Raw genomic sequence first — 22,539 nt, 5'->3', positions numbered from 1 at the left:
CTCGTCAAACGATTGTAACTGTTAGAGCATTTCTCGGTCGAACTCGCATGCGTTGCTATCTCAAGCATGTTTGTCAATATTAGTGATCAAAACTATAAGTCTTGATTTCTAGTCTACTATAGCTAAGTCTCGGACTAGGATAGAAAGTGTAGTTGAGCTCAAGGACTTCATGGTGATTCATCATACAAGAAGAATAACTACTCAAGGAACCGGTGGAACTTCTCGACAAAAAGGTATGTGAAGACTTGAAGTTATCTGTCACTCAAAAGTCTATCTACTCTATCTTCTACTTCTTGAGACGAAAAGTCGTATGCTATATATATAGACTTAGATTATACATATTTGGTATTTCGAGCCGAGTATACATCGCCTATTATATATCGAAATATGTGTTGGTAAGCGTTTGGCTTCGACCATGTTTATCTTTACCTAGTGACGAAAATCATGATATGTTTCAATCACTTTGAAAATTGCATTGACGAGAAATGGTGTAATAACTATATAACGTTCTCTAAGAATGTTCCAATGATTGGAATGAGAGTTTAGATTACATAACCAATGATGGACATAAGTATTGTTGTGGAAACACATATGTGCATAAGTCCTATCCCTTAAACCAAAGTTTGCGAACTTTGTTGATCAAGAGAAACCGGAAGAATGGATTGTTTCCAAGTCCGCAAACTCAGTCCGCGAACAGACGAACTTCTCATCCCGAGAAATTCTGCTGGAGTTGACAAACTAGTTGCATGAGTACCAGTCCGCGAACCTAGTCCACGAACCGACGGAAAGTCTTTGCCGAGATTTTCTACTGGAGTTTGTAAACTCTGTCCGGTTTCTTAAGTCCGCGAACCTAGTGTGCGAACTTAAGAAGGTTATATATCTGAAGATGATTTCTGAACTTAAACTTATAAAGACTAAGGAATGCAATTTGCAAACCGTGGCTATAAAGTTCATGAACCGATTCGAGTGAATCAAATCATCTTTTCTTCAATTGTGTCTTTTGTAGTACATAAGATTTCCTTGCAATTGAACAACTCTCTAACTAGTTCATTTGAGTCATTTGAACTATTTATGGTGAAGAAGAATATGGTTGATATGAAATGCTCATATGGTTAACCATTTGGTTAACTATTGTTGAACCAACAAGTGCATACATTTGGGTACAGTTAACAAACCTAGAAACATGCATTGTCAAGTGTGTATAACAAGATAAGTTTTCGATCTAACGGTTGAGAAATATTAGCTTCAATCTAAATCAGGTTTTCATCTAACGGTGGATATTGTTTGCTTTGTGACCGAGGCGAAACCCTGATTTGAAAGACTATATAAGGGGACATCTAGCAACTCTGCAAAACTAATCCCCACACCTCACGTGTGATACTATTTTGTGTGCTAGAGTCGGTTCTCCTTTAACCTTTGGTTTTATTCTTCTAAAACCAGGTTAACGACTTAAAGACTTCATTGGGATTGTGCAGCTAGACCGATACATCTTCTATCGTACGAGTACAATCAGATTGATTGGCTTGAGATTGATATCTCTGATAGGCAAGATATAAAAAGTAATCACAAACATATTCATCTCATTGTTTGTGATTCCGCAACATCTTGTTTCCCTACCATGCAATTAAGATTGTTGTGAGGTGATTGATTTATCTAGGATATTCTTCGGGAATATAAGACCTGATTATCAATTGGTTCTTGTTCTCCTTGATTCTTATCAAAAGACGAAACAAAAACTGTAATGTTTTTCTGTGGGAGACAGATTGATCCTTTGATAGACTTGTCTGTGTGAGACAGATTTGTTTAATCTCAAAGCCTGCGATTTTGGGTCGTAGCAACCCTTAGTTGTGGGTGAGATCAACTAAGGGAATCAAGTGTGCAGTATCCTGCTGGGATCATAGGCGTAGGGAGTACAATTGTACCTTGGATCAGTGGGAGACTGATTGGGGTTCAACTACATTCCAGTCCGAAGTTAGCTTGGAGTAGGCTAGTGTCTATAGCGGCTTAATACAGTGTGTGTTCAATCTGGACTAGGTACCAGGGTTTTTCTGCATTTGCGGTTTCCTCGTTAACAAAATTTCTGGTGTTTGTGTTATTTCAATTTCTGCATTATATTGTTTTATCTTTATAATTGAAATAATACAGGTTGTTCGTTAGATCATCAATTAGAGTAATCCAACCTTTGGTTGTTGGTTGTCATTGATTGATCCTTGGATATTGGTCTTTGGTACCATCCAAGTTATTTCTTGTATTTGATTAGTACTCGCAGTTTCTGTTTGAGGAAATCAAATCAAGAGAGAGAGATATAAACTCGTTGATGTACTTTTAATTGATTGAGTCTTGTTGATTCTCTTAAAAGTATATTCGAGTTTTTTCCATACAGATTGCTAAGAGAAATATTGGGTGGTGTTGTTAGACCCCCGCTTTTTCAGTAGCATAACATCAATGTTCTTACAAAGCCCCCCATCGATAATTAATGACAACATGGTGAACTTTCTCTTCATACACAACTCTGGCAGAAGGTTGTCAATCACTGTCAGAATTGGCCATACATTGTGTTGTTTTTGCATGCCTTTGTTTACGTAAACCCCGTCAGCCAAAATGCCTAGACGCAGATTTCGAGGATCATCAAGAATTACGGGATATCTTTCATATATATTTTTCCATGCTGGTGAATCCGCTGGATGCCGTAAAACACCCTCTTCTTTCTCTCTGGTGTTGTGCCACAATAAATATTCGACAATTCTCTTTGGTTGAAACAACCATTTCAGTCTTGGGATAGTTGGGAAATACCACAAGACTTTTGCCGGAACTTTCCATCTTGATTCCCCACAGGTGGGACACTTGATGCGATCCTTGTAATTTTTCCTATAGAGAATGCAGTCATTTATGCATACATGTATCTTTACGTAACCTGAGCCCAAATCTCTCATTACCTTCTTAGCTTCATATGTAATTTTCATCATCTCATTTCCTAGAGGGAGCATAGATTTTAACAGTGGTAGAAGTTCATTAAAGAACTTGTCGGAAGCTCCGTGCTTGCTCTTCAAGTTAAAAAGTTCACACATTGCAGATATCTTTGTAAAATCAGCACATCCTTCGTATAGGGGTTTCCCAGCATCTTTGAGTATCCGTTGAATCTTCTCAGAATTCTTTGAAAAGTTATCTCATAATAAAGCACTAACCATTTCTATAGTCTCTGCAGTATGTGTTGGTTTATTAGAGTGCGGACCGTCGTTGCCATTACCATCCAGAAGTTTCCACCTTGATGATTCATCTCCTTCTCCGTGCTTAGTCCATACGGCATAATTTTGAATGAATCCAGAAGAATATAAATGAAACTTAACTTTACTTGCCTTGTGAATGTAGAGGTTGAGACATTTCACACATGGACATAAAAACTTAACTTTGCCCTTGTCGTATGGTTTCCGTTTCCCATTCACAATATCCTGTTGGTATGTATGCGTAGCAAACTTTATAAATGCATCGACTCCGTCCTGATAACGCGGTTTGGTTCGATCACTGTATATCCAAGATTTATCCATTACTCCAGGATCCATTATGAATTCTCAGATACTTGGACAGAAAAAAAACTTGTCAATATCTTGTGAAAATGTTATTGTGGTCCGAATAAAACTTTGAATTATCATTGTAAAGAATAATACGTACTCAAAGAGTAATCACAAATCACAGTGTGAGTTCAGTTATCATATATGACCCATACAAATAATCAGAGGTTAGCTACCTACATACAGTTGCATGTGAAGATAATATTTACCCTACTATGACCATTAGAGTTACAATCTCAGTTAACAAAGCAGTACTGAAAAGAAATACTTACACGGTCGATCTGATTATTCCGCCACTTGAAGTAAAACTGACAGGGGAATATATGGTTTATCCAGGAGATGAATCAGATGATCAAAGTACACCACTTGTTTTGTTTTCTAGGGGGAGGTTAGAAGATATAAGAGTAGAAACATGAAATGATTTAAGACGAGAGAGATGAACACAGAGGGTAAAGATTTATTATCATAAATGGGTAGTTTAATGTAGATGGAAATTTGGAAATATTTTTACTAATAATACTTAAGTGTATATCGTAAATAATTTGGTAAAATAGGAAGGTAAAGATCATTAAATTTGCATGTTGCACGTTCTATGTTAAGAATTTTCTCAGTCAAATCTTGTTATCCCTCTGCATAATTTTCTGCTTTGACGGCTCTAAAAGACCGGAGTTAGATGCGATGCAATTAATATTCATTCCATCCTGAAGATTTTTTTTGTTCGTACCCGAATTCAGAAAATAAATCAAAATGATAGCTAAAAAGCGGAGTGCGTGTTGCTGCAGTTGTTATAACGGTACTAAAGTAAAAAACTAACTTTGTAAAAAGTGGAGTATGTGTTGGTGCAGTTGAAAAATAAAATCGTAAGAACTGGAAGAAGCTATGGCCCCAATTAGAATTAAGTGAACTAAAGCACATTACTCTATTTGTGTGTTCTGCCCAATTATAATTAATATCTAAAACCAAAGCTTGATTCATCCAATTAACATTCATCATTGATGGATTTCATTAAAGTCTCACAATATGATTCAAAGATAACAAGATTAAAGTTCTTAGAGGGTACCAGAGTAACAGCTGCCAGCATAGCCTTACATTCCAGCTCCTCAGCTTCAACTCCTATCTTCATTCCTCCATTGAAGCATTGTCCTTGCACCCGAATGCAGCTACCTTCACAATTCCTCACTATTATCCCTATTCCACCTTGTAATGAATCTGACTTAAAAGAAGCATCAAGATTTATTTTCAGATAAACATTATCAGGAGGTTTCCATATTAGCACTTGCACAACCCCATTAGTAGAAGAAACAAGATTATTTCCAGGAGACACAAGTTTATTAATGCCATCTATTGACATTGTCCTATTTGGAGTTATGTTCTGAAAAATCTTTGAACATCAAATAGTCCGAACTGATGCTTCAAAAAAAAAAGGTCCAAACTGAAACCGTTAGCAATTTATTAATCTCATGTCTAGTAATTCCTGCACTAAAGGTAAAATTATTTCCTGCAAAAAACCAAGAGAGAATCCAGCTCCAAATAAACCATGTTGTACCATAATATTACTAACATTGATATTTAAAAACTAACCAAATAGATCTAGCATAACCACATTCAAGGAATATGTGATTACTGGATTCCACATGATGATTACACAAACTGCAATGCAATTCAATATTATTTCCATATCTAGATAGTTTATCTCTTGTTGGGACTATATCTTTTAAGCACTTCCAAACAAATAATTTAACTTCCACAAAGCTTTCCATACCTATGGAGAAACAGTATTACTATCTGCAAAAGTATTAGATGGACTAGACAACACATTATAGACACTCTTAACAGAGAATTGGCCTTTCTTATCTGGAAGCCAAATAAGAGTATGAAGTCCGATTCACCCACCATTGAGTTCTGGTGGCACTCCATAGCTGGTGGTACTCCAAAAATATGAATACTATGAAGTAAACGATTTCATCAAATGTGAATGCTTCCCCCTTTTCCTCTAAGTAGCGCGCTTTAACGGCTTTGTGCTACAAAAAAAACACACAAACTTATTTGGTTACATATAAATTGAAAAAATTATTGTTCCGAATAAACCATAAAGATACGTACAAGTTGTAGAAGGGATTATCTAAGGTGGCTTGCGTGCAAGATCCGGTGTTTGGTTATAAAAAAACCCAGCTACCGCATCTAGGATGATGTTGTGCCTATCCTTGATTTTTCGAACACTTCTTCTTTTCGGGTTCCCATAATCTTGGCTAAATTTGTTATGTATCTTCGCCCAAAAGGTCTCGGTCGAGGAGCGATCTAGAACTCAACTTTCGGCTGCCCATGCTTTGGTGATTGCCAAATCTTCCGCGGAGTCAAACGATGCCATTTGTTGTATATGGAGGTAGGGAATGAGTAGGTTCTCTATTAGGCTACAAGTGGAGTGCACGTGCGTTGCTAGTCGAGCACCGAGTTTCAAATACGCCTTCTTCCCTGTTAAACCAATTGCTTAGCATGATAGAACACCGTTGCGAAGTGAAAAAAACAAAATCGAGAGAATACATCAACAGATTCTCTTTTCCGTCTCTATAACAACGCCGGCTTAATCTACAATGCAACTTTTACTCCTTACAGCAACAAAAATTAACTCAACCTAAACCAAATTCCATAATTTTAGTCAAAAAATTCACACAAAACATCAATTGTTTCAACCAATTAATATTGTCTAACAAAAATCAATAAGGAAATCATAAGGAAATGTGATCATCCATGTGAACCCAAACCCAAAATTACAATCTTATTATTAGAATTTATCAGAGAATGAACTCTCTCTAAATTGGTTTATGATCATAAAAAAATGAAAGACCTGAACAAAACAAAATAAACCCTAACAATATCGATGTGCTTCCGCAATTTCCATCACATATAAGATATAGAATCACAACCAAGATCATTAAAAACTCCTAAAATTGACAGAACCCTAGGTTTACAGAATATAGTAGAAAACGATTTTAGTTTTAGGAAATGTATATACCTGAAACCCTTGCGATAGTAATTTCAAATTAAGAAAAACCCATCCCCCATTCATGAAATTAAACAAGTAAGTTCGAATTTAATCTGATAAGAGAAAAAAAGAATTTTTTTTTCCTATTTCCTTACCTAGGGTTTCTGTATTTCGCATCTTCTAGTCTTTCTTCCGTGCAAGTAAGAGAAGGAAATAACTTTTTTTTTTCTCTAGTTATTTTATTAACCAAAATGCCATTTTACCTAGGTTTATCACGTCATTATGACATAATGGGCTAGAATAGATGCCATTTAGACTAGAGAATGTTTTCGATTAAATCTTTATCTTGGGAATAGGCGTGACCCTCCAAGAATTTATAGTTTATTCCTGATAGAGTAGTTTATTAGGGGATTAACCTGGAAATCAAAGGGTCAGAGAGAAAATAATTTCAGAGAGAAATTTGTAAAGGGAGACTACTGTTACTGAATTTTTCTAAATCAAATCTTTCTAAATCAATTCAATTAAAATGGCTGATGATGATGATCAACACAAACGAAAGGGTAAAGCCCCCATGACTGAAGAGCAACTATTGAAAGAGTTGGAAGAGAAAGAAAGACGAGAAAGGTTATCAGCCACTATGCAGATGATTGGGCAGATGACCAAGGATGATATAGAGAAAGTACAAAAGAGAGCAAGTGACTTGTTGTATGATATTGAAATCGAACATCTCTGGGAATAAATGCATGTTGCAATGAATGAAAACAAAGCAAAAGATAAAACAATTAAAAAACCGGTAGAGAAACCGATACATATTTTGCAAAAAAGCGTCATCTTGATCTTTTCATAAATGAAGAAGAGGAGGAAAAGTTCTGGGAAGTGCAGGGTAAAAAGATGAGGTTGGATGAAATGGCAGTAATGAAGAAAGAATATGGGCTGCACGAAAGTGATGCAACTGCTTCCGAAGATGAAGAGCATGCTGTTTTTGTTGGGCATCGAAGTGATACACATACTATTTCTGTCCTAAAAGAGATGATTGAGGAATTTCGTGAAGATGCGATATTTGGGATTAATAATGCAGTGTTGGCCCAAAAAAGCGATTCTGAAGATGAAGACGAGGAGGAAGAGGGGTTTGATGAGGAGGAAGAAGGGTCTGATGAGGAAGAAGAGGAGTCTGATGAGGAGGAAGAGGGGTCTGATGAGGAGGAAGATGAATCTGATGATTATGATTCCGAGTGATGGTTGTGACAATGAGTAAGCCTTATCGACATTTGAATTCTTCTGTAGAGAGATGGTGGATTTTTGCGTAAGTGCTCGAATGGAAATGATGACATAATGTTGAAAATTGGTTAAGGAAACAGAGAAGAATTAAATAAATATACACAATTGTGCTGATTTTATTTTGCTTGACTTATTTTGTTTGACCTAATTTGTTTGACATTAGTTGATTTTAGTTGTTGGTAGGGACCACGGTATTGAGATATGGCATGATGCCTGAATCAAACCATGCTGCAATTCAAGATATGGCCCATCCAATAACTTTCGATTTCCAATATCATATAAATTTGCATGTTTTTCCATGAGTTTTGCAACTGTACTCAAACCTTCAGAAATAATTGGATTATCCATTTTTTTCATCAGAAGAATAAGGTGCAGCAAATCAGGAATGTAAAGAGAGAATAAAGAAGTACCAATTACCAAACAAAAATTCTCTTTAGTACAACCCTTAAAGCTTTTACAAGTATAGACAACAAAACCTTTTTTCTGAGCACCAGTTGCCACATGTAAGCATTTTTCTTCTAAGAAATGCATGCAGACATCCATATTTCTTACAATAAGCAAAACCAAAACTTTTTCCAAACTGAAAACATCCTTACCGTAGTCGTAAATCATGATTACTAACCTTAAGTTGAATGGTAACGACTTGCTAAACTGAATTATAGTGTGAATGGACTATTTTGTTAAATAAGGAAGGTAAATTTTATTTTTCACAAGTGTACTATCTCATTGACATGAATGCTTCACGTGTCAGGATATTTAAATATTTCTTTAGGGTTTCAGCAAGATTATAGGCGTCTAATTAGAACTGACAATTAGTAGTCTAATCTAATAATCCTAATGCAATATTTTTCTGCTGGGTTTCGCAAAATTCGCAAAGTCGCACTTTTCCATATATCACCTTGATTTTCGTTTGTTATATTCATGGTAAACATAACCCACCAACTATATTTAGATTTGCATACTAGATATGTATAGGAAAAAAAACACTATATTTAGCTAGATTTGGATCCGAGAAATAAGAATTTAGATACCTCGTTCATAAGTAAAAGAAAGAAGGAATTGAGAGGATGAGTTCTAATCAAAAATGTGTTGTTCCTTCCAATGGTCTTGTTAATAATGATCCTCCTCCTCCAAAGGGCTTTGCTTCGTGGGATGACTTTGTTGAAAGCATTGGTGATATACTAGAAGAGTATGTTGATGAAGAATGGGAATTAGTTCATAATAAGAAAATGATCCATATTGAAAATGATCCTCATCCTAAGGGTTTTGCTTCTTGGCATGCATTTGAGAAAAGCTATGGTGAACATTTGGATGATGATTACAATGAATAAGAACATGGGAAGCCACCAAGACAAGCAAATTTATGGCTGAGCACTCGGCATTGACTAAATTCAAGTTTTTTACATTATTTTTAGTATGCTAATTTTATTAATGTGTAAGCAAAATTATGTAGCAGTCAAAGGCCTACTGTTCAATTGTGCTCTCAATTATGATTTTTTTTTTTGTTAAGTTTGTCAGATTTGGCATTGCAATTTATGAAAAATTTGGCTATATTTTTCAACTCTGATACAAGACTCAATATACAGTCCGTATCGTATTCATGATCCTATCACTTTAACAGCAAAACCACAACAAAATCATGGTTAACCATAACTCTTCAGATCCAAATCTTTAAACCAAGCCCCCTTAAACACATTACTCGTTCATTCTGTTTTGTCAAAAGATTGATACTCCAACATATGAACAATTGACATAAATTAAACAACATATGCACTTGGAATCTAAACAAAATATTGCATCCATAAATATATTAAACATTCACAAAAACTATACTTCCAAGCAGCTTTACAAATAGACTAATTAAACATCCCAAAAAAAACAAAAAAACAAAAGATTACACTAATAAAAAAATAAAATAAAATACATATATATATATATATATATATATATAACTAAACAAAAGATGATGGATCATGATGTGATTGAATACCATTCTTGCATAGCAGAACCATGAAAACAGAGGACTAGATCAGTTAGAATCCCCTTCTTCTTCGCTGCTGCTGTCGACAATCGTAAGCACATCTTTGTATGGCCAATCATCATCATCATCATCATCATCCACATCATCGTATTCATCTTCATACTCAAGCGCTGGCCCAAACCAAAGAAGTGTTATGGATCATCTAAATCATCATCATCATCATCATCCTCCTCCTCCTCCTCATCATCATCATCCTCAAAATCATACTCATCATCCTCTTCATCGTCCTCCTCTTCTTTATCGTCAACAATATCATAATCATCATCGACATCAGACTGATTAAAAGCAACATCTCCAAAACAAGGAACAACCTTGCAAACAAAATAACCAACAATCTCTTTGTCTTCATCAAGAAGAAGAAATTGGAAGGAAGTTACTACTAGAGCAGTCATTTTGTCTGGTTTGATACTAAAACTTTCAGTTTTTGATACTGAAACCCTAGGTTCAGTTTAGAGAGAAACTTGGAAAAGAAAAAGTGGAGAAGTACTGTCCCAATCTCCCTTCCTTGCTCGTGTTTTATGCCGTGACACACGTTTTCACTTTAATATTCGACTTCTAGCTTAGCCATGTACAAGCATGATAACTTGGCTAGTGAACAAGTATGGCTTTGGAAAATAAATAAATATTATTATATAAAAAAATATTGGGTGGAAAATTAACATAAAGGAATTTATCTGGGTGGAGATACTCCCTAGAAACTTAGATTTGGACGAAAAATTCTTGCTAAGATCGCGACATCGAAATAAAAATTTGTTTAAAAGCTCGTCCAAGAGTGACATCGGTAAAAATTAAAAATTTCCATCGATCAATTTATCTCTGTGGAAATATACTCCCCGAAAACTTAGATTTGTATGAAAAATACTTGCTAAGATAGTGACATGGAAATAAATAAAAATTGGTTTAGAAGCTCGTCCAAGAGTGACATCGGTAAAATTTGAAAATTACCATCAATCAATTTATCTTGGTGGAGATATTCCCCGTAAACTTAGATTTGGACGATGAATACTTTCTAAGATCGTGACATCAAAATATAAATTGGTTTACAAGCTCGTCCATGAGTGACATCGGTAAAAATAGAAAATTAAATCAATTCATCTAGGTGAAAATACTCCCCGGAAACTTAGATTTGGATGAAATATACTTGCTAAGATATCGTGACATCGAAATAAAAATCAGGGGTTTAGAAGCTCGTCCAAGAGTGACATCGGTAAAAATGGAAAATTACCATCAATCAATTTATCTTGGTGGAGATACTCCCCGTAAACTTAGATTTGGACGATAAATACTTGCTAAGATCATGAAATCGAAATATAAACTGGTTTACGAGCTCGTCCAAGAGTGACATCTGTAAAAATGGAAAATTACCACTAAGCAATTTGTCTCGGTGGAAATACTCCCCGGAAACTTAGATTCGGACGATAAATTCTTGCTAAGATCGTGACATCGAAATAAATAAAAATTGGTTTAGAAGCTCGTCCAAGAGTGACATCGGTAAAAACGGAAAATTACCATCAATCAATTTATCTTGGTGGAGATATGCCAGAAACTTAGATTTGGACGATAAATACTTGCTAAGATCGTGACATCAAAATAAAAATTGGTTTACAAGCTCGTTCAAGAGTGACATCGGAAAAAATGGAAAATTACCATCAATCAATTTATCTTGGTGGAAATACTCACGGAAACTTAGATTTGGATGAACTATACTCTATAAGATCGTGACATCGAAATAAAAATTGGTTTAGCTGAATAAGCCATTTCCAAGAGTGACATTGGTAAAAAAACTTGGATATCGAGTCTTGTCGACGAAGCCAATCATAGTCGTTCTCATAATGCAAACCAATCAAATAAACTAGTTTCACCTGATAACCTAACATGCCCAAACATCCTTGCCAATAGTATCGGTTGATTGGTCCGATACGACCAATAATGCGATATTATCGGATATTCATATGTATCGCTGATATTTCATGTTTCGTCCAGATTAAAGGCACAGATATGATAAAATCCTATATTATCGACCAGTTTTAAAAAATAAATACTGACCTCGGTTCTTTTAATAAAAATTTAATTGTAAGAGCTAGCTAGAATTGCTTCTAGGAATATGAATTGGGATTTTAATCAAAAAAATTGCACCAAAAAGCATTTATGATCTTCCAAGGCACCAGCTAGTATTATATATTAATCACTTATTATTTTGCTTCTAAGAATATGTGAATTGAGAGTAAAATAGTGCAATGTAGTTGACTAAGTAGTAAAGAAAATATACTACTATATCCAAGGCACTAGTAACAAAGGAATTAGCTAGTACAATAATAAATACTCCAGTTTGCAGTGGTATTTTTTGATCTTTGATCATTTCTACTTTAACAATTTGTGTAGAATATTCTAGTGGGACGCTGTCCTAAATACCAGCCCCATCACTTAATACTAGGGGTATATATATGGAATATTCCTATGATTGATTTTTGGATTTTAGGGTACATTCCTACAGTAGTTGTACTTTGGGACTTCTTGTTATGTGTGACTGAAAGAGAAGTACGAGCCAGTATTGTATACCCCACAAGATCTGGTAACTTTTGGTCTTATCAAAAACAATAAAAAGTTGGTATAGCCTTCTCACACTTATTTTTTAATTTACTTTTTTTGGTAACAAGATATAAAGTAGAGAAAGAAAACAACCTAACCATATGCTTCTCACACTTTTGACTACCTAAACAAGTATTATTCTTAAATGTAGCAGTATCTTTGATCAGAGCAATGAAGCCTTTTTTATTGAATTTATTAATTGTGTAGTTAAACATTTTCCTTTTTTTTTGAATTTATTAATATTTTATTTTTGTTAAAATTTGGGACCATATTATTTGCAAATATATATATTACCTTAGATAAAAGTGGTTGATTATATGGAGTAATTGCTCTTAACAGGGTTACTGACTAGGTTATGGGTGTTATCAGACCTTCTGGAGTATATTCTCTCATTCAAAAGCAGTATTTTGTCAATCACCGCGCTACTGCTTTTGTCAATCATCATTACGCTTCAGTTTCTTTATGCAATCACAATGAGTATCTTGTTTTTGTGCGCATGCAAAAGAAAAAGATCTAGGTAGCCATAATGAGTATCTTGTTGCTTTCTTGGGTACATGCAAAAGAAAAGATAGATCACTTCAGTACTCCTCTTCTTCTGTTTTGCCAAATAATATAGAGAAGATTATTTTTTTGTTTCTAAAATATCTGTCGCATTGGGTTGGCTTGATCCAAATTTGGTATTGGTGCCAAGATCCCTTTTGGTCCAGTATTTCCATAAATTACTGATATATTTCTTCCATTTTGGTTGTGTCTAAATTAAAATTAAAATCTGATAACTCATAAGGGCTTATGTTTATATAAGGTATATTATGAAAAACTGAATTGTGTTGACTCGACGAGTTAATTAAAATTGATTGATTAACAAACAAATATCAAGCAAAGAATTTGAACACAATGAGCATATATTGAAGAACCAATATTTTTATATTATTCATTAAAAAACTAAACGAAGCAAAATAAAACCAACATCCTCAATATTTAAAAAAAATAATGAAAAAAAATAATTTATAAAAACAAAAACCACGTTATTCGAAAGTTTCTTTGATAATTTGCTCAATTAAAACCATCGCATCTGGTACTCGTGTTGCAGCGTTAGCAGGCTGTGCTGGAAGTTCAAGTACCTTTTCTTCTAGAGATGCCTCCCTGAGTATTTCTGGAGTGCCAGACACAGTTTCACCAACAGGCTCATTCGAAGGAATGGGAGCATGGACACCATCCATTTCAACAGAAGCAGAAGCAGGAAGAGTAAGATTGTCAACATGAGCTTGAACTTCAGCTAACAGGGGCTTGCCAGGAACCTTACACACGCCATTAATAGTTATGGTGATACTTAGCTTTCTTGGTACAGTCATTAATATCTTTGGAATTGTTTTAATCCTCTCAGTATTGTTCTTATTGGAACTCATTTTCTTCGTCTAACATATCAATATATCTTTTATGCTGGTGTGGTTTGTACGACATCTATAATATATATATATATATATGTATTAGAAAAACCTATTTTTTTAGGTTAGGAGCATCTCCAATTACCTAATTTAGTTGTATTCCGCATATCACTCTCAAGTAAACAAAATATAACAGTTTCCATGTCGATAAATATATGCTCATATACGCGTACAACACCACATTTATTTTAGTATATATATGATTTATCTAAATACGGAAAAATAGCACGAAAAAATTGCGTAAAAATATTCGTTTCTTGTTTGGATCATGAATTTTTAAAGAAGGAATGTTGATTAAGGATGCGACCATTGGACAAACGGTGTAATGATTCGCACACCTTCGTATTACGGTGTACCGAATAGATTTTGAAACACCAAAATACGTGAAAATTCCAACATGTGTGTTTTGTGGGGACACATATTGCATCCATTGGATGTCTATATAAGCTTTACTCGTATCTGCTAGTAGCATTCAACAAAAACAAAATCCTAAATGCTTCTACATTTAAAAAAAATATTTCACCAGTAATAGTAATGGAAATGTTGCCGGATTTAACTCCTGAGATACTACACCTCCTCCCAAGTACATAAAGTATTTTGGCAAGCAAATGTGTATGCAAAGAGTGGAATTATGTCCTTGCAGACAAAAGAATTGGACTCCTTTTCGGTTTCACTCAAAATGTGAGAGAAAAAAAAGTTACGCAATTCTTCTACAGAGAAAAAATTGAGGAGGAATATTACTAGACGGTGATGTGAGATTTCTATCAGATGTTATTTGGAAACAATGGTACCTGGAATATTATCCGATCCTATGATGAAAACATGTCACACCCAATCGTTGGATCTTGTAATGGTCTGGTATGTTTTTATATTTCACACCACGATATACAAGATCCTACTTATATTATGAATCCAACAATGGGTGAGCACCTCCATCCGCCACAAATATGCGATCCAACACCAACACCACAAATTAATTGGGATCGACGATTCGTTGTAGGGGGTTTCGGCTATTGTGAACAATACCGGTGAATACAAAGTAGTTCGAATTCAAGTGGACGGTAAAGTGGACGTACACACTCTAGGCGACAAAGGGGATGGAGGAACATCGGAGATTTTCGTTTTACTTTTTGGGATTCAGGTGTGTACGCACATGGTTGTATTGTTTGGATAAATCATTATTTTCATGATAATATTCAGATAATATCTTTTAATTTGGACAATGAGACATTCCAGTCACATTCTCCACCACCGCATCATATTTATAAGAATGGTGGTTTCAGTACTCCAATACTTGGAATGGTCTTGTCTGGAGTTCGCCTTTTATTTTATAACACTCACGATATTTATGATCTCCGGATTGATTTTTGGGCACCCATTTCCGATAATGATATTCATGCACAGGCACCTGGTGTAGAATGGAATTGGGAACTTAAGAGGAGCATTGTCTTGGAAGAGCATTTTTCGAATCTATGGTGGCCGCCTTATAAGCTGATAGCCTTGGGAAAGAACAGCGACATCCTATTGCAAAACAACCGCTGTTTAGCGCGTCGTAATGAACTCCCCAGAACTTTGACAGAAATTGCGGAGACAAGGTGGCCGGTAAAGGTTAAAGTTATTCCTCACATGAGGAGCACCGTCTCGTTGAGGAATTTTGGAGGACAATCGGAAACATGTACTGACGATGTTCATGCCACAAACATATTCCGTGTGTAGTGTTTTTGTTTTTGTTTTGTTCAGAGTAATGTAGTTTGCTGTTCAATATATATATATATTTTTTTAATACTACTATTTCTTATCTTTGATTATTATTTTTCTTTCGTATCTTGTCTGGACTAAAAGTTGTTTTTGAAATTTGAAGAATCGAACTTGGTCTTATTTTGCGTAATAATGGTTGGTATTTTATTTAATGGAGTTAATGCTTTTAAACATATTCCCAACGAATTTAGAGGGGGACTTTCTTTTATGGTGGTCAATTTGGTATAGAGGGAGGCATTTCTGTATTCCAGTTGTATTTATGGTTATAAATTTTGCGAATCTATAGGGAGACTTTTATGTGTTCATAAAAGTAAATATGAGAGAGAAAAAGAAAAATTTAAAAAGAAGTGAGAATTTGAGATGCAAAAGGATGTAAAAAGAAGTGAGAATTTGAGATGCAAACGGTATAAGTGATTGATAGACAAATCAATGATATGATATTCTTGAAAATGTACACAAATGAAAAAGATTTTGTAACTGATGGGGATTTGAGAAGTCGAAAAAAAATGTTGATTACGTGACTAATCAGGATTCTTTTTATAGACGAATTATAGAAAAGAAACTGGTGTTTGACACCAAACAAAAAACCAAAACATAAATGGGAAAAACAAATTAGAGACATATGTAACACTTCATATTAATTTCCAAAATTGTGTTATTACGTCTTTTTTATTAATAAATAACTAATAAATATAAGAAATACTGATCAATAAGAAAAGTATTTTTCAATCTAGTCTCTTTTTGAATCATGAACTATAAATGCCACGTCCTAGTCGTTAATATCACGAAGCAATTGTTCTCGAAGCCGATCAATTCGTTCTTGAAGTATATTCACCTGTTGTTGGAGACCAAAATAATCATGATCAAAGGAACAATAGCATCTACTTTCCCCATGCACCAATTCCACACAATGCGCATCGATAACAAATGTATGAATCTCACGCAAACGCCAATAATCTGCATGCTTCCTCATGCAGATTATGAACACGCCGAGTCTAGGATGAAGAACTCGTACATCGTAATCTGAGATCTTAAAATCGTCTTCTAGGGTTCTCCTTAATGAATTGTATCTAAAAGTTTTAGGACCCATAGCAATAAATTGGTAGCAATAGGATGTGCAGTTCATTCTAATCGAAAAGGAAGAGCGATTGGTAGCAGGAGAGAAGAAAAGCTCCTTGTATTGACAATTAGATATGGTGGCCGGAAAAAATTAGGTTGATTTATTTATTAAGTTATTTATGTTCAGAAACTACATCCGATTAAAAAGGAAATTAGATAAAGATGAAATATTCATTCCATATATATATCTCATTATCTATTTTCTGCCATATTTATATATAGTGATACAGAAATTGAAATATTCGATGTTCTTTATCCAAAAATGTAAGGGCTAAAAGAGAGATACATAAATTATGGTACCATTAGCCCATATTTGTAGTGGTAAATTCACGTTTTGTATTTTATGGATAGTTCCTGTTTTATATTATCAACCAATGCCGTTGTAAATATTAAGATGTTGTTGTGATGGGTATTCTAATTCCAGGAGGTCAGCATTAGTGAATTGGTGCATAAGTAGCTGTAATGAGAATCACAGCTGGTTTCTGCAATTCAAATGAAAGCCAAGAAGACCCCTTCCCCTTGATGGACTCTAGTCTTATATAATCCATGTAATTTCAGCAATTTTTTGTGATTTCGATACAATGTCAAATTTGTGTAATAAAATTAGGGGTGATTTTTCCAAGTTTTCAACAAAATACTTGTGCTTTATATATACTCCTATCCAGTTCTTTGGTCATAGATTGAGTTTGACAATGAAACCAACAACTCCAACACCATGCAATCATACACAAGAAAACGGTCATTAAACAAGAAAATTAATCCATTAGACAATCATTAAACAATCATTAATTAAGCAACTCCAACACCATTCAGTCATTAACATTACAAAAAAAATGAAAATAAATCCTAAATCCTAAACATAAATTCCAAAAAACAAAACAAAATTCAGTCGTCCACAGTCCACAATTTCCCATTACACCACTCTTAATTCAAAATTTTCGCTGTACTTTGATGATACATATTTCTTCAAAATAGTAACTTGTGTAACCATTTACAAAATATGTATCATCATTTCCATTAAAGCAACTTAACCCAAAAAATCCACCAGCTATAAGAAAAATAGAATTGGTAGAGCCTTACCTGTTGCGGCCATCATTCGTAGTAGTAATCCGACCTTTCCCTATCCGATCGCATATCAGTTTCAGAATCAGTCACTATGTTGAGTATGACCTCATTTTCATGTGTTGTTCATGATAGGTACGCCTGATACTTATCCTCTATACTGATTTTATTCACAGGGTGGTCTGTATAATCCTTATATCTTCCTGCATAAATTGATGCTCTTCTAGCCCTAATCCTTCTCATTAAAAACACATCTTGTCTCCTTTCCTTTTTCTGCAACAACTTCAAAAAATTCTTCTGGGTATTCTTCATCTTTTACTTTCTCTATGCTTCTATTATTTGTCTCTTCATTTTATGCCTCATATACTGAGTTTGCATGATAAAACTCATTCCACAACAGATCTATATCATCATCTTGGTTATTGTTCTGCAAACCTACATCTTCCTCTTCTCTCATATTCCTTGCCTATTCTTTCTTCTTCTTTTTATTCAATCTTATTTCTTTCGATATATGGTACTTAGCTTTCTCTAGTTTCTCCGAATCCATTTCACATACTGCTAATTTTAACCTCATCATCACTTCCTTTATCTTCAAGCACTCCTCCTTATCAACTTCTTCCTCTGTCATTGCGGTCTTGCCTTTTGATGGTTTGGAACCACTCCCCTTTTCTGGGTTATTTGGAGCCATTGTTATCTCTGAAACTTTTTTTCTTCTTCTCCTCTCTTGGCTTAATTCTGTCTCTGGAAAATGAATACAATCCCTAATTCCTCTTTCACATTTATTATCTTTTTTTTATTATTTTTTCTTCTAAGACCTATTCCCAAGAGACGCATGCAGCGGTTGAATGCAAAGAAATAATAACACCCTACTAAAATGTCATGTCCTTTCGGACCTACTTCATGGTGTAATGGTTATCCTTTAGATTTTATTTCCTTTTAAATAAAAATCCAGTTATAGGTTTAAGCTATAACCGCTTATAAGATAAAACGTGCAAATATGCTACTTGCCTGCTCATTAAGGACGCGACCATTCAAATAATGCCTACTCATCAAGGACGTGACCATTCGCCAACAGGTGTATTAGATGTCTATATAAGCTTTACTCGTATCTGCTTGTAGCATTCTACAATATTAAGAAAATCCTAAATGCTTTTAATTTTTTTTTTGATAATCTTTTATCAGTATAATAGTGATGGATGTGTTTCCGGAATTAACTACCGAGATACTACATCACCTCCAAACTGCAGAAATCCTTTTAGCAAGCAAATGTGTTTCCAAATAGTGGAATACTATCCTCGGGTACAAAAGAATTGGACTCCTTTTTGGTGTCACACCAAGAATAGGGAAAGAAGTTACTCAACTCTTTTATAGAGAGAAGATTTCAGCCCGATCGTTACAGCCAACAATCACGACGCCCCGAATGATGGAACCCATGAAGACTTGACTAAGTTGCACCCAATAGTTGGATCTTGCAATGGTCTGGTTTTTTTTTATGTTTCACACCACGACATACAAGATCCTGCGTATATTATGAATCCAGAAATTGGTGAGCACCTCCGTCTGCCAAAACTATGCATCCCAATTGCACCGGATCAAGTACTTTCGTGGTATCCACGGTACAACATAATTGAGGGTTTCGGCTACTGTCAACGTACCAATGAGTACAAGGTAGTTCGAATTCACATGGATGGTAAAGTTCAAATACACACTCTATGAGACAAGAGAGGATGGAGGAACATAGCATGGGAGATTCATTATACTTTTCGGAGTTCAGGTGTGTACGCACATGGTTGTATTTTTTGGAAGGATTGTTGTCATCAGGATATTGGCATAATATCTTTCAATTTGGAAACTGAGATGTTCCATCAACATTCGCCACCCATCATATTCCTGGGAGTGAATTTTGGATAAATACTTACCCATCACTTAGGATGGTCATATTCGGAGTTCGCATTTTATTTTACTACATCCATGAGGGGATTGATCGGCCTCAGATAGATTTCTGGGCTCCCATTTCCGAAGAAAATATTCATACATGGGCACCTTGCGGGGAATGGAATTGGAATTATAAGATAAGCATTTACTTTGAAGAGGATGAATGACTGACTTATAACCCGATATCCTTTGTAAATAACAAGGACTCTTATTTTGGCAGAATAGGCGTTTATTGCGTTACAATACACTCACCAGAACTTGGACGGAAATTTGGGGGTACTACCGTGGGAAACAAGGGTTGCAATTATTCCTCACATGAGGAGCGCTGTCTCGTTGAAGAATTTTGGTGGATAATCGGAAACGTGTACTCATGATGTCCTTGCCGCTAACACATTCCTTGGCTTATCTATGTAGTTTTTTTTTTCTTGTAGTTGTTTCTATTTTTATTTTATTTTTTGGTATTTGGATTTTTTTTCTATGCTGAAATGTACAATTTATTACTTGGGTTATCGCTTTTTTTTTTCTTGTAGCTGTGTTGTGCGTTTTTTTTTTCTTTTTTTTTTTTTTACGTTTGGATTTTTTTCTATATATGTTGAAATGTTCAATTGCATGTATTAACATGATAGTGTTGCCGCTAAATGTTGGGTCATTGTTTAACTAGCCACCTTTGGTTTTTTTCCTTTTTTTGCGTTACACCTATGGTACAGTCGGCCGGGCCACCCCAACCGACCTAGGTAATTAGTTGAAAAGTAGAAAAATTATTTGGGTATTTCCTAAGAGATCGCGTATACTAAATTAAAAAGGAAATTAAATAAATGTGAAAATATTCATTCCATATCTCATGAGATCGTTATTTATTTTAGTTTGTTATGTTCGTAATGTATATTAGATTAAAAAGGAAATTAGATAAACATGAAAATATTCATTCCATATATCATTATGTTGCTACAATATTCGGTGGAAATACCAAAGAATAGGTGATTTAAGATAGTGATGGAAAACCTAAAAAATTAGGGTTTTCCTTACAAATATATATATAAATTCCACCAAGCATAGAAAAAAATTAACATAGAGTATTAAGAGGAAAATGAGTTCTGCTAAGAGGGACTGTAGAGATGAAACTGAAGAGAGGATCCAAAAATGTCCTCGACTGATGGTTGGTCCCCGTAAATTGAGGATTATCATTACTATGGACGGAGTAACTACTGTTTCTAGTGTTCCTCTTGACGCTGTAATTAGTTCTGTTGTCAGTAGTATTGACAATGATGATGTTCCTATTTATGCTGATGTTATTCCTGGTGTTCCTCTAGACGCTATAATCAGTAATGTTGAGAATGCTGATGTTCCTACTGTGAATGATGATGCTCCTGCTTCTGTTATTGAAATTATTGATGAAGATCCCGATGTTCCAGACATGACAGAGGATCTAAAATTTAACAAGCATGTGGAGCATGATGAAGCATAAAATGCCAAATATGAGGATGACAAGGCGCCCAAGCCTGCTGGTTGGAGTGATCAAGTTCATCTCAGCATTGCGAGAAGAATTGTTTGAAGATGGGGGGTGGTTCATTTGATATATTTTTTACTTTTTGATGATAGGGTTTGATTTATCGGTTTCTTTTTGTGGACGCTTTGAAAGTTGTTTTCATTTCTTGTTTCGTTTGCTAATTTTGTCATTTGGAAGAAGGTGATGTTTATGAATTCTTTTATTATTTAGGTGTTGGAATCATGAAATAAATAAGATAATTATTTACAAGTTCACAGACTTTACAGAATGCAATATACTCTTGCAAATTTATTTATTTATTTATGAGGTGTGCATTCTTTTGGAAAAATAAATATAATTAGCTGAAAGAACAGAGGAAATATAGAAAATAACAGTTGTTCCCCCTGTAAAAAATTAGAATCAATTTATCACTTTAGGTATGTTCTTATTGTTAGAGCGTTGTTCGATCAAACTCGCATGTGTTGCTATCTCAAGCATGTATGTCAATATTATTGATCAAAACTATATGTCTTAATTTCTAGTTTACTTATGACTAAGTCTCAGTCTAGGATAGTCAAGTGTAGTTGAAGCTCCAGACTCCATGGCGATCATCTTACGAAGACGAAGAACTACTCGAGGTACAGGTGGAACTTCATCCAACTAAAAGGTATGTGGAGACTTGAACTTATCTATCACTCAAAAGTATATTTTATCTCCTACTCTTGAGACAAAGTCGTATAAGTATGATAGTTTTCATACATACACGTTTGCTATTTCGACCTGAGTTTACTCGCCTATCTTTTTCTCGAAATATGTGTTAGTAAGCTTTCGTTTTAACCATTTTCATCTTTACCCATGACGAAATTCATGAGAGGTTTCAATCTTGAAAGTAGCTTTGATGACGATAGTCGTGAATAAAGATTGTTATAACATTATAGAAGAACGTTTCAATGATTTAAATGTAGAGTTGAGATTACCATCTATGGATATAAGCATATATAGTGTGTTCACACATTAGTGTATAAATCCATGGGCTGGAAGCCAAGTGCGTGCATATGTGTGAATGCGGTATTGGTAAAGGAGACAGGTTGAGTACGCGTACCCACGGAAGTTTTCATACCGAAAATTTCTGCTGGAGTTTGTAAGCTTGCAAACTAGTAAACCAGTCACCTTAGGTACGCGTACACGTACGCGTACTCACGGAAGTTTTTGAACCGAAAATTTCTGCTGAGTTTGTAAACTCAAATCCCGTAGATAAGGTACGCATACCCGTA

This window comes from Papaver somniferum, chromosome 8 (assembly GCF_003573695.1).
Source record: "Papaver somniferum cultivar HN1 chromosome 8, ASM357369v1, whole genome shotgun sequence".
NCBI classification, from domain to species: Eukaryota; Viridiplantae; Streptophyta; class Magnoliopsida; order Ranunculales; family Papaveraceae; genus Papaver; species Papaver somniferum.
The sequence above is the reverse complement of the archived record's forward strand: the minus strand, read 5'-3'. Positions refer to the sequence as shown.